This window comes from Lolium perenne, chromosome 4, assembly GCF_019359855.2.
Source record: "Lolium perenne isolate Kyuss_39 chromosome 4, Kyuss_2.0, whole genome shotgun sequence".
Taxonomy (NCBI): Eukaryota; Viridiplantae; Streptophyta; class Magnoliopsida; order Poales; family Poaceae; genus Lolium; species Lolium perenne.
In genome coordinates, this window is record NC_067247.2 from 375162034 (window position 1) to 375171591 (window position 9558).

A 9558-nucleotide genomic window follows, 5' to 3' on the forward strand; every position below is an offset into this window, starting at 1 on the left:
GCGGCGGCGACACATGGCGAGGCACGTGTAAGCCACGGCTACACACGTCGCACGCCGGCAGCGACGGGGCGAGGCGCGTGGAAGAGGCGGCGACACGTGGCGAGGTGAAACCTTACTCGGTGTCACTCCGCATATCATTAGGGGTGAAACATACACGACTATGTTCATTGTGAGATGCAACTAGTTATATGGATGTCATATTCATGTTCATTGTATTTTTCTGACAAATTTTCATATATAACACTTTTCTATTTGATTTACTATTTAAAAGTTATTGAAATAAGAAAAAAGAAAAAAAGAAAAAAGAAAAAAAAAACAGAGCTGATCCTTGTCCAACGGCTCCAGGCCGTTGGATTAAAAGGGCCTGAGCCGTTGGATGCGGAGCGCACGGATCGGCTAAAAGGGCCTTTTGTCGCGGGTGGTGGCTCAACCCGCGACAAAAGACCCCTTTGTCGCGGGTTGAGCCACCACCCGCGACAAAAGACCCCCCCAGTATATAACCTCCGCGCGTCGCGGGCCAAGCCAGAACCCGCGACGACCAGGAGGCCAACCCTAGTTTTTGCGCCGCCAGGCTGCCGGATTGCGCCGCCGCCGCCGCCGACGCCCGCGGCGGCCGTTCGCGCGCTCCTCCGCCGACGCTCCGTCGCCGCCGGCGCCTGCGCGCTCCTCCGCCGACGCTCTCCATCGCCGCGCGCCTCCTCTACCGCGCGCCTCGGCTGCGGCGCCGCCGCCAACGCCTCGGCCGGGCCGCCGCCTCGGCCGCCGCCGCTTAGACGCGCCGCCGCGCCTCGGCACCGCTGCAAAGGTAGCGCGCCGCCGGCCGGCACCCCCGCTGCCTCTGCCGAGCTGGAGCTCGTTTTTTTTTTGTATATTTTTTTTGTATAGTTTTTTTGTATAGTTAATTAGTTTATGTTAGTAATTAGTATGGTTAGTATAGTTTAATTAGTATAGTTAGTATAGTTAGTATAGTTTTAGTTAGTATAGTTTTAGTTAGTATAGTTTTTAGGTTTAGTTAGTATATATAGTTTTAGGTTTTGTTAGTATAGTTTTAGGTTTTAGTTTTTATTTCATTTGTTTTATGTAATTAGTAGTTAGTTTAATAGTTAGTTAGTTAGTATATGTATTTAGTTTAGTTTTTTAGTATATGTATTTAGTTAGTGTATTTAGTTATAGTTAGTTTAAAATTAATCGCCCTCGACTCCCTCTCGCCAACACCCCCGACGCCGACACCGGCCCTCTCCTCTCCCTCTCGCGCAATCGCTCCCTCTCCCTCTCGCGATCACTCGACGCTGCAACTCCTCTCTCTCTCCCTCTCCTCTACCTCTCGCAAACACCCCCGACGCCGACACCGGCCCTCTCCTCTCCCTCTCGCGCAATCGCCCTCGTCCCGTGCTCCCTCTCCCTCTCGCGATCACTCGATGCCGCAACTCCCCTCTCTCTCCCTCTCCTCTACCTCTCGCGAACATCCGAGCCTCTCGCAAACACGCGTCGCCGACACCCTCTCCCTCTCGCAAACAAGCGTCGCCGACACCCTCTCCCTCTCGCAAACAAGCGTCACCGACACCCTCTCCCTCTCGCAAACACGCGTCGCCGACACCCTCTCCCTCTCGCAAACACGTATCGCCGATTAGGGTTAGGGTTTGGTTTGTGTTTGATTAGGGTTAGGGTTTGGTTTGTGTTTGATTAGGGTTAGGGTTAGAACATGTACTTATCGATTTAATTCTTTTGCAGAAACAATGGATCCATTCGAACGGGACTTGGAACAGGAAGACATGTTCGCGGACATAATCCGCGATGGTACAGAAGCCGACCGAGAAGCCCGCGGCTCCGGTCATGGAGAAGCCGACGGCTCCGGTCATGGAGAAGCCGACGGCTCCGGTGACGGAGAAGCCGACGGCTCCGGTGACGGAGAAGCCGACGGCTCCGGTGACGGAGAAGCCGATGGCTCCGGTCATGACGAGGTATTAATGGAATTCTATATGTACATATGTATTGAGGCATTAGTATAGAGGCATTAATGCAATTCTATATGTATTCTCTTAGGCCTCCGAAGATAAGATAGAGAAACGAGGCCCGGCAAAGAAGTTGACCAAAAAAGACCACTTCACAATTGAAGCTATATCACCGGAAGGCCAACCGGTGGTACCCGCGAATGTCGGAGTGACATTCAAAAATCAGTGCGGAGTTGTGGTTAGAGATCGTATCCCGATCACTGTCAGAGAATGGAACAAGACCAAGAATGTGACCGAAAATCAGGTTGCCGATAGGTACAAAGACACACTTTTCAGCGACCTCATGGCACATTTCACTTTGCCAGATTTGGGATCGGAGTCTGAGAATGCTAAGCAGCGGGCGCTAGTGAAGAAATGGGCTCTTAAGAAGATGGGGGAACTTTTCCGGGCGTATAAGAACCGGTTATGGAAAAATTATAAGAAAGACAAGAAGCCTCCAATATTCGAGAACTACCTAGCGAAGCAGGAGCATAACTGGGAAGAATTTGTGAGGTACAAAGAATCAGAGGAGGCTGTGAACCTGTCAACGAAAAACAAGAAGAATGCAAGCGAAAAGAAATATCACCATCATACGGGGCGAGGGGGCTACGGAGTAGCCATGCCTAAGTGGGATGCACAAGAGGCTGAGATGGAGCTGAACGGGATCACTCCAGAACCCACGCGAGAAGGATGGGACACTAGGGCTCGAAATTGGTTCCTCGCGCATGGCTGTGAGTATGACATGAAGACAGGGAACATTGTTGAAAGTGACACCAGGGTTAGGGTACCCAGGCAAGAAGTGATGACAGATATAAAGGCGGGAAAACTAAAGTTTGCTCCCGATAGAGAGAAAGACTTGCTAACGCTTGTCCTCGGTAATCCTGAGAAGGGAGGACGAACAAGAGGCTTCGGCCCTAGTGTTCCATGTTCGCTTGGGTTTCCGGCCGACGCGGAGACTTATAGAAGCCGAGCGAGAGCTAAACAACGCCAGCTGGAGGTGCAGAATGACCGGATGGCCGAGTTCCAACGCCGACTTGACCAGCAGCAGCGGGAGCTTCAGCAGCAGCAGCGGGAGATAAATGAACTAAAAGGACAGCGCCCGCCAGATAATACCGCTGACATATCTCAGCGACGAGACAGCAACGTGGCAGACTCGGAGGCCCCTACTACACGGATGATGATAGATGCCGGTCCTGGCGACCCCTTGGATGGAATCAAGGAGCAAACACCTTGTGATCTCCATGAGGTGTTCAGGAAGGTTTCTGTTAAGGTGGTGGTCGGCTATGTCTTACCGGCATTTGGACCTGAAGGTGAGCCGGCAACATGGCATGACAATCCGATTCCAGCTGGCTATGCTCGTGTCGGGGTGGATTCAGTTGTCCCGTCGTGGGAGACATTGGAGCTCGATATCCCTGGAGGTGATGGGGGGCTTACACTCAGAGAGGTGCTGGGAGAAATCATTCTCTGGGAAAAGAAGAACATCAGGCTGCCAGGCTGGGTAGCACCTAGTACCAGTCGTCCCAGCAGGTCACCATCACCTCCTCCAGGTGATCGCAGGCCACCATCACCTCCTCCTACTGATCACATGTCGCCACCATCACCCCGTGGGTACGACGTCGACCACGACATCGGTAGTCCATCTCCATCTCCAGCGCCGCCGCCTCCGCCCACTAAGACTCGGAATGCACCCAGCCGGAAGCGTTTCAAGAGTCCTGTCCGCAAGATGTCGCCCCTCCCAAAAGTACCAAAGGTTCCTCCCCCCCCCCGTCCTTACGATCGTACCCCGGAGGAAAATGATGCCATTGTTAAGAAATACAACTATGATCATTTCCATAAGCCAAAACCTCCTGCGCCAGAGCCATACACAGAGAAGCAAATAGCATATGCTACTAGTTTTCTGAACACACCATCGCAGTATGAGTTACACGAGAAGAAGGATGACTATACACGCACTCTTGCGAAGGTAATTGATGACAAGAGCGAGAATGAAAAGGCTAAGAAGAACAAGGATGACAAGGGTAAGAAGAAGGATATTGCTACCACGAGCAAATCATCAGCTAGAAGTGCAGCCGAGAAGAAGTCAAGTTCAACAACTGCACCCCTCAAGGCCAAGCAAACGACAAAAGGAAAAAAGAGAAAGGAAGTTCCCCTCCTCGGAGATCAGCCCAAACAATCGATCCCAGCACTCAAAGTGTTTAATGTTCCCAAGCTGTACCACAATCAGGGTGGTTTCGATATGGAAGAAGCTGCAAAGCTAGCGGCTGCCTGTGACGTTACCGTGGAGGAATTGATGTATGCAGCAGATGTTGCACTACCCACTGCTGATATAGCTCCTAAATTTGTCTACGGGGCCGACTTGGTCAGCACAGAGCAGCTGCATAAACTGCCAACACATATGCGGAATTTGCATCAGTGGTACCTTGATGCATGCAAGGAGAACATAATGTACATCGTGGCGACTATACCATGGGAATATTACTACCGAAAGGAGGAGATCCATATTGAGATGAATGAACTCTGGCAGTTATTCAATTTAGAAGCCCTCGACAAATCTCTCATGAGTTGCTATTGCTTGTAAGTTTTTAACTACATATAAGTTCATTTTCATTCAGTTCATGTTCGTTCTCATTGCATATACTCATTATATCTTATGTGTTCTCTATTATGCAGACTGAAGATCAGTGAATGCAAAAGTAATAATATTATCAATATTGGGTTTATGGACCCAGATAAAATACATGTTGAAACGGTAAAGCATAACCGCGAAGATACGGGGGGAAACCTACTAAGGTTTTTGGGGGAGCAATATTTCTGTGATTCAATATTGTTTCCTTACAACTACGAGTGAGAGTCTTAATGATCTTTTATGCACATCCAATTTTTCTTACTCGATGTTAAGTGTAATTCCTGACGTATATAACATGTGCAGCTTCCACTGGATTCTACTAGACATTCAACCTGATAAGGGAATAGTTGAAGTAAGAGACCCACTGAGTAGAGGCGTGGACGGGTTCAGCGACTTGCAGAAGTTGCTCCAAGTGTAATTTCCTTCATCGCCGCGCTATATCTTTCGTGAGATATCAAGTAATTATCCACTCATTCAATCATTCTTTTACCTGGCAGGGCTTGGACAGCTTTCAAGAACCATCATAAGCAGAGTACCTGGGCAGAGAAGCTAACATTTACTCCTGTACCGTGCCCTCAGCAGCCACAAGGGACGAATCTATGTGGATACTACGTTTGCGAGTCCATTCGCATGTTAACCACTGAGAGGCAGAACAACAATAAATTCAACGTAAGCAATAACACTCACAAACTTTATTTATTATCGTCAATATTTCGTTATCAAGATTGATATAGTCATACTCATCTCATTTTCGTATATAGGTCGACTACATGCGGGACAGACTCCAACCAAAGGAACACCTACTAGGAATTGCGGAGGAACTGGCGGGACTTTTGGTTAGAGAAGTACTAAACAACAAAGGCTTGTTTAGTCCAAATAGATGCTCTACTTCCAAATAGACGGTCGTTAGTACCGCTTGTCGATCGTGAGCTAAATGTATATATATATGTAAGGGGAATCTACATGTAAGGGGAATCGACTTTTGCTTCCAACATTTGTTTGATCGATCTATATTTACTATACTAAAGCTGAACAAGTTCGATTTTTGATAGAATTTTGAGCCCTTCTTGAGATTAACAAGTTGTAAACACGTGTTGTTTGAGATGATATATACCTCCCGTTGTTTCTTTTGTGTTCAGTTTCTGGTCTCGGTAGCGTTTTTAATGAAGCTCAGTTCATTTTCGTACCAACACGTGTTTAATTTTCCATTTTTCCTTCCTGGTATTTGTGTGGTGGGCTGGCTTGGTGTATCATCGGTGTGCCCATAGCTAGGAAGAGTCTAGGATGGCGCAGCGTTGGAGCTTGGGCGGTCAAAGCGGCGTTGTGGCTGTGTTTCCTGACGCCCGACGCGTGCTACCTTCCAGTGTCTTCTACTCCGTACTTATCTCCACCTTTGTCCTCATTATTTTTCCAATGAATCGCCGCTGGCAATCCCTGCAGGATTTGCTCCCTACCGCCATCCCCTCTCTTCGTGTGCTTTGACAGCCGCGCTGCTCCGGCCGACACCCGGTGTGCTTTGCGCTGGTGGAGAGGCTATCCTGGGAGAGGAAGCGGCGGATTCAAGTGGAGAACGGTCAAGATCGGCGGCTGATGGAGATGCGACGCCGTGAGGATCGAGGAGAGAGACATGGAGATCCGTTGCCAACACGAATTTCCCCCTGATCCCCTGCCAGCTTGGGGAAATCAGAGAGCGACATGGGGCGGCGGTTACCATTCTTCTTCCCCTTGTCCGTCTCCTACGGATGGATGGCGGTGCTGATTTGGCCCGCGGCCGGCGCGATGGGACGCTGCTTAGCGGGGATGAAGCTGTTGCAGAGAAGATGGTTCGTCCCTGGTTTACCCGCGCCGCCCTCTCGCCGCCGGCGTGCTACTCCGCTCGATGGCTGCGCTGCGTGGATCTTATTCCTTCCATCGCGTCCTAATCGCTTCCGTTATTGGGTATGCAGAGTCTCCTTTCGACCGGCAGTCGACACCACAGCTGCTCTTTTGGAATAGGGGGAGGTGCTCCAACTCCAGCCCTTGCAGTTTGTCGTCGATGGCTCCGATGCTTGGGCCAAGCTAGGTATGCACCCATCAGCCAGATCGATCTTTCAGCTACTATTTGGGCTTTTTCGGTTTTATGTGTTTTGATTTTTTTTCCTGGTTTGTTGGCCCATTCATAGTGTCCATCGAGTCCATTGCAGGCATTTGTGGGAAAATTAAAATTGTGCTGCCATTTTTCTTGGGGTGATTGTCCTCGGCCAGATCAGGGCGTTCATGTTGGCAACCTCAATACATCCACTCCGCTCCCAGGTATGCTACCACTCCACCACCAGCCTCGAACTAGATATGTTCCAATATCCACATTCCTGTTTTGATGTGTGGTGTTTTCTGTGTTTTTTCTCACAGCTAGCTCTTTAGAATTTTGGATATAATGAAAATGGTAAGTGTCATGTCCGCTCCAGCTAGAATGAGCTAGAACATGACCAGCTTATGTTAAAATGTGTCAAATCTTGTGTTTTTTTTATTTATCCTATCTCCACTTTCTGGTTGAATTATGTTTCTTAACAATCTGCATCGTTAGATTTGTTATAACGATCTTTACCCTGTTAGGACCTCAGTATTGTGATGGACAATTTGACCATCTTTGTTTCTACACCAGTGGATTTTGTAGTAGACGTAGACTTTCAGGCTAAATCATCAGGTTATAGTCGGTCAGTTGGCAGGCCTCTTAATGAAATTAAAAACAGTGCTGCTGTCGTCCATCAAACAAAGCGTCTTCATGGTTTATCTGGTATGATAAATAGTGAAGTTCAGAGTTTCAGACAACGAAGATTGATAAAGGATAATGAACTACTTAATCTGTGAGTTTGTATGAGTGTTCCTCCATGTCAAATATTGCAAGAATGCTATCTATAATTTCTTTTCCCCATGAGATTATTATCTTTCCTAAGAGAGAGCACCAATCCTTTAACTTATTTCTTTTGAAAATTTTAAGTACAGAAAATTTACACATCAAGGTTTCCTCACTGCATGCCAAAAAATTCTAAAAATGACAGTAGGTAATCTTCCTTGCAAATTTGAGTTCTGATGGTATAGCTCTGTATTGCCAAATTGACTCAATATACATTGTGTCAAATGCAAATCATTTGATATCATTGTGTTTCTGGAGAGGCTTGATGAATCTCTTTTCATTTATGTGTTTCAGGCTATGTTTGATAAGTTGTTTACCTTCCTTATTGTCCGTATTTACAAACTCCTTCGCCTGGTATTGTTTCTAATTTATGCTTGCTGCCCTCCTATTTATTTGGTTTCAGAGAACTTGACCATTGACAACACAAATTGCAGGGTTAGGCCTGAACATTGTGGACTGGATGTTCAAGGTATGATGTTGTGCAGCCTATACTCCATGTGTTCTTTTTATTGACGTTCATGGCCATCACTCATCATTATGCATTTCAGCGTTTTGTTTCTTAACTCTGCAGATTGTTCTTATATGTCAAGGTAGTGAGGATGGAAGCTATAGTTGTAAGCACACAATGAAAAACCGTGGTGGAGGTTAGTTCACATTGACATTCGCTTCTGGTGAATGACCACTTATTTAATATTTGCATTCATACATGGAGTGCGCTCAAAAATTTATTACTTATTTGTTACTGTTATTATGATGGAGGATAAAATACCATCTAATCTAGGGCAGATAGTCAAGGGAGTGACAAAGATATAAGTGTAAGGATTTGAGAGGACTTCTTGGTTATTAAAAATGTTAATATATGGATGCTTATCATGTATAGCCAGCATATGCAGATTGGAAACAAATAATTAACTCTGTCTGTATCAAGGCATTATAAATTATATGTCAACCAGTAGGCTGCTCTCGCCAATGGCAGTCAATCTGCATTGTGCAACATAAAACTGCTGGTCTGTTCTTATTATTTTCTCTATGTATGACAACTATGATACGAGTATGCATAAATATCAGAAACCTAGAAAGCAAACAGTTCTCTGTTAGTTGTGAATGCTGAACCTATTTTTATTTTGGAGATGGTTTCGCTATATTAGCTTATTTCCTCTTTGTACGTTGCAGAGATGCTACCCGAAGATGTTCTCCTGATCATCTTATGTAGATCCTGTGCAGGTTATCTTTCTATTATTTGAGTTTAAAAGGTTTCAGTATCTATTATGGTAATTGTGTTATCATGTGTTTTGATTTTTCTTTTGAAAATTCTTCATTTCTATGATTCAGACATGTAAGGGTGTTGCTGGTCGGCTATAGTTTTGACTTATCATTTGCTGGCTTCATGAGATTTGAGTTTGTTTTGCTCATACCCACAAGTATGCACAATGATAAGAAATAAAGCTATTTGGGTATGTGCAATGTAATCGACTGGTTAGGCCTTTCTTGAATTAACAGTTCTTAGCTGTCACCTTTCATATGTATATGTTACTACTTTATTGCATATATCAGATGGTGTAGGGAGTGAGAAGAAGATTCATATGTTTGGAGACTTATTTGGGTCTGAGAATTTCTCCTTACAATAGAAAAGTACAGTTAGATCTTCTCCGAAGTGTCTACATATAAGTGATTTGTTGCAAGCATGACCTTGTACTTATTCAGACTGCAGTTCAATAAGAGATCGGAAGGGGCCTTCTGGTGGAAGGGGCCTTCCGATGAATATCGGAGTTCTTTTATTTTTAAGTCACGCCATTTTTTGTCTTGAATGAATTACTATCTTTTGGGATGCTCAGTCATCTTGATTTTACCTTTTGTCCTTCTTAAATAGACAAGATATGTATCTTTTTTTTATCATGCGAACAAATTTTTATGTGTATTACATATTACTACTAAAAGATAGATGTCTGTGGATGGTTCAATGTGAGCCAGCTGAATTGGTGTTCTATTCTACTTGGGCTGTTACTTTCTAGAAGACTAGATATCTACAACGAAATTTGCATCCAAGC

General features: G+C 45.8%; 1 long non-coding RNA gene across 9 annotated transcripts; it reads left to right on the forward strand.

The window, feature by feature from the left end:
* Positions 1 to 5646: 5646 nt before the first annotated feature.
* On the forward strand, positions 5647 to 9299 carry LOC127325662 (uncharacterized). 9 transcript variants are annotated; one of them, XR_007867335.2, is made up of 8 exons: positions 5656 to 6440; positions 6564 to 6679; positions 6780 to 6909; positions 7006 to 7039; positions 7805 to 7864; positions 7945 to 7979; positions 8082 to 8154; positions 8684 to 9299. It is a non-coding gene; the product is annotated as an uncharacterized lncRNA (long non-coding RNA). The 9 variants fall into 9 exon arrangements; XR_011744084.1 differs by having other exon boundaries at positions 5649 to 6440; positions 7006 to 7979; positions 8684 to 8734; positions 8843 to 9299; XR_007867333.2 differs by having other exon boundaries at positions 5649 to 6440; positions 7006 to 7864.
* The last annotated feature ends 259 nt before the right edge of the window (positions 9300 to 9558 follow it).